The following is a 4,238-nucleotide window of genomic DNA, read 5'->3' as shown; positions in this document are numbered from 1 at the left end:
TGTAGGTATGTATGTGTATATTTAATTTATCTTAGTCTATATCCCAGGCTGGAGATCTTGGCTCACTGCAACCTCTGCCTCCTAGGTTCAAGCGATTCTTCCCTTAACCTTCTGAGTACTTGGGATTACAGGCATGCACCACCATGCCCAGCTAATTTTTGTATATTTAGTAGAGATGGGGTTTCACCATGTTGACCATGTTGTAATTGTTTCAAACTCCTGACCTAAGTGATCCACCTGCCTCAGTGTCCCAAAACACTGGGATTATAGGCATGAGCCACTGTGCCCAGGCAGTATGCTTTTTACATCTTTTTCATGACTAATTGCTCTGGCTAGGACTTTGAGTACTATGGTGAAAGTGAGCATCCTTGTCCTGTTCCTAATTTTAGAGAAAAAGCTTTCAGTCTTTCACAATTTGGTATGACATTGACTGTATTTTTCATATGTGGCTCTTAATATGTTGAGATAATTTCCTGCTATTCAAAATTTGTTGTGTTTTTATTATGAAAGAATGTTAAATTCTGTTACATCCTTTTTTTCTCACATCAATTGAGAAGTTTGTGTGGGATTTTCCCCTTCATTCTTTTATAGTGATTTATTTTCATGTGTTGAACAATCTTGGCCTTATAGACATAAATCCTATTTGGCTATGGTGTACCATTCTTTTAATATGTTGTTGGATTTGGTTTACTAGTATTTTCTTGAGGGTTTTTGCATTTATATTCATAAAGGGTATTGATCTTTACTCTTTTATGGTGTTGTGTAATCAGGGTAAAGCTGGCTTTATATATTAAGAAGCGTTTCTCTTCTAGTTTTTGAATACTATGAGAAGCATTGATTTTAATTCTTCTTTAAATAGTTATTAGAATTCACTAATTGAACCGTCTGGTCTTGGACTTCTTTTTTTTTTTTTTTTTTTTTGAGACCCAGTCTTGCACTGTAGCTCAGGCTGGAGTGCAGTGGCACAATCTTGGCTCACTGCAGCTTCCATCTTCCAGGTTGAAGTGATTCTTGTGCCTCAGCCTCCTGAGTAGCCGAGATTACAGGCATGCACCACCACATCCGTCTATTTTTTGTGTTTTTAGTAGAGATGGGATTTCACCATGTTGTCCAGGCTGGTCTTAAACTCAGCTTCAAGAGATCAACACACCTCAGCCTCTCAAAGTGCTGGGATTACAGATGTGAGCCACCATGCCTGATTTTTTTGAAGGTTTTGATAACTAATTCGATCTCTCTAATTGTGTTCTATATCTCTTCAGATGTCTCTTTTTTTCTGGAGTTCAACTAATTTTATGCTTCTGGGAATTTATTTTATCTAGGTTATCTAATTTTTTGTGTACAAATATTCATAGTATTCTTATATATTCCTTTTAATTTCGGTAAGTTCAGCACTGTCCATACTTTCGTTTACAGTTTTAGTTATTTGTGTCTCCTCTCTGTTTTTTGTTTTTAGTCTTGGCAAAATTCATCAATATTGTTGCTCTTTTCCAAGAACTGACTATTCATTTCATTGATTCTCTGTATTTCCTATTCTTTATTTTATTTATCTCCACACTAATCTTTATTATTACATTTCTTCTCCTTTTTCTTGTTCCTCAAAGTATAAAGTTAGGTTATTGAATTGAAATCTGTTTAAATGTAGGCATTTATGGTTTTAGATTTCCCTCTGAGCACTGCGTTTATTGCATCCCATAAGTTTTGGTATGTTGTGTTTTCATTTTTATTCATCTCAAACTATTTTCTAATTTCCCTTGTTGTATCTTCTTTGACCCATTTGTTGTTTAATAGAATATTGCTTAATTTCTTCATATTTGTGATTTTCCCAGTTTTCCTTCTGTTATTAATTTCTGGCTTATTCCACTGTGGCTAGAGAAAATACTTTGTATGATATCAATGTTTTAACATGTCTTAATCCTTGTTTTGTGACCCACCATATGATCTATCCTGGAGAATAGTCTATGTGTACTTGAGACACGTGCATATTTTTCTGTTGTTGAGTGAGGTGCTTTCTATGTCTCTTAGGACTAATTGGGTTATAATGTCATTCAGGTCTTCTATATTATAACTGATCTTCTGTCTAGATGTTCTATTCATTATTGAAAGTAGGGTATTGCAATTCCTAACTTGTATTATAGAACTATTTCTCCTTTTAATTGTATCAATGTTATCTCTCTCTCTCTCTCCACACACACACACACACACACACACACACACACACCCCTTTGAGAGCTCTTATATATACATAAGGGCTCTTGTTTGGTATATATATGCACATAATTTTTCATTCCTTTTGTGAGCCAGTTGTTTTATCTCCTTTGTCTCTTATAAATCTAGACTGTCTGATATTAGTATAGGTTTCCAGCTCTCTTTTGGTTATTATTTGTGTGGAATATTCTTTCCCAGTTTTTCATTTTAGCTTATTTGTGTTTTTAGTTCTAATGTGTTTTGTAGATAGCATATAGTTGTATCATTTTTTACAAAATTCACTCTGCTAATACCCACCTTATGGTTGGAGAGTTTAATACATTTATCTTAACTAATAAGGAAGGATATCTGCTATTTGTTGTTTTATGTATGTCTCATACATTTGTTCCATTATTCCATTATTGCCTCATTTTAGGTTTAGTAAATTTTTAATTTTTCAATTTTAGTAAACCAATTTGATTTTCCTCTCCTTTTCTTTTGTGTCTATTCTTGAGATATTTTATTTTTTGTTAGTATGGAAATTACGTTTAGCATCCTTAATTTGCAACAATATACTTTGAATTGATACCAACTTAAATTCAATTGCATGCAAAAATTCTGTTCATCTACATCTCTGCCTTCTCCTTTTATGTTATTGTTTCCACAAATTACATCTTTATACACTGTGTAGCCATAACATAGATTCATATTTTACACATTTGTATTTAAATCATGTAGTAAACACAAAGTGAAATTAACAGTCAAAAAATAATAATACTAGCATTTATATTTACCCATGCAGTTACCTTTACTGGAGATCTTTATTTATATATTTATTTTTTAGAGATCTGAAGTGATTTTACTTTTATTTCCTTTACTTTAAGCCAATCGTGATATTTCACAGTGATTCTGTGGTGGTGGCAGAAGGAAGGCGATCTTAACTATCACGGGCCAAGTTGGCCCATGGTGCAGACAGGGTGGGCCTGCACTGGGGTGGCTGGAGGAGCGGGAACTGCCCCGCCGGAGGCAGGTGATATTCCCAGAGTGAAATCTTGCATGTGATGTCCTCCACAGCTTCCAGTTCATGCAGCTCATCAAACCTTTCCCTGCAGTGGCCAGTGAGTTGGCCATCAGCTCGGCTGCTTTGGAGTCATCCTTGGCAGAGATGATGGCCGCCTTTTTCTGCTGCTCAGCCTTTTCCACCACAAATCTAGCTTCCTGCTGAGGCACCTGTTTGGCTTCCACCGCTTCTGTGAACTCCTTCCCGAAGGTCAGATGTGTCAAGGGCACATCATCCAGGATGAGTCCAAAGGTGGCTACTCACTCCCTAAGGTCACCACTCACCTGCCTGGAGACCAACTCTCTCTGGGTGATTAGTTCTCCAGCATCAAAGTGAGCCACGACTGGCTTGAGGATCTCGGTCGTGATAGATGGCAGCACACGCTTATCATAGTCCTCTGCCATGCTGGTGAAGATGTGAGGCAGCTGGCTAGTGAAGGGCTGGAAGAGGATGCGCAGTGTGATGCTGATGTTCTGTAAATCTTTGCTACCAGTGATGACTGGCACATTACATGGTCAAGAAAGGCAGTCAAAGATAATTGGTTTCTGTACCCATGGGATGAGGAAGTGAGTCCCTTCCCCTACCACAATGTCCTGTACTTCATGGAATCAGTCAGAGATGACAGCTCTGTGTCCAGCATCCACATTATATAAGGCCGAGTTCACCACGCCTCCTGCAACAGCTATGGTCAGGCCAAACTTGCCAGTGAACTCAAACACTTTGGCAGCCATGTTTCCTTCTGCTGGGCCCTCTCACACCTGCCTCCACTCAGACCTCCACATGAATTCTCCAGCCGCACACACCAGATTTTTATTTCTTCATACAGCTTTGATGAATTATCTAGTGTCCTTTCAATTCAACCTGCAGAAATCTCATTAGCATTTCTTGTGGGAAAGTTCTAGTGGTAACAGATAGTCTCATCTTTTGTTTATCTTGGAACATCCTAAATTCTCCTTCATTTTTGAAGGATAATTTTATCAGATATAAAATTCTT

At 37.4% G+C, this 4,238-nt stretch overlaps 1 pseudogene; it reads right to left on the bottom strand.

The window, feature by feature from the left end:
* Window positions 1-3,121: 3,121 nt before the first annotated feature.
* Window positions 3,122-3,975, bottom strand: LOC105733238 (prohibitin 1-like; annotated as a pseudogene).
* Between the last annotated feature and the right edge of the window lie 263 nt (window positions 3,976-4,238).

This window comes from Aotus nancymaae, unplaced genomic scaffold (assembly GCF_030222135.1).
Source record: "Aotus nancymaae isolate 86718 unplaced genomic scaffold, 86718_ANA_hifiasm-v0.15.2.pri h1tg000099l, whole genome shotgun sequence".
NCBI classification, from domain to species: domain Eukaryota; kingdom Metazoa; phylum Chordata; class Mammalia; order Primates; family Aotidae; genus Aotus; species Aotus nancymaae.
Note: the sequence above shows the minus strand (reverse complement) of the source record. Positions and strands in the feature narration are given on the sequence as shown.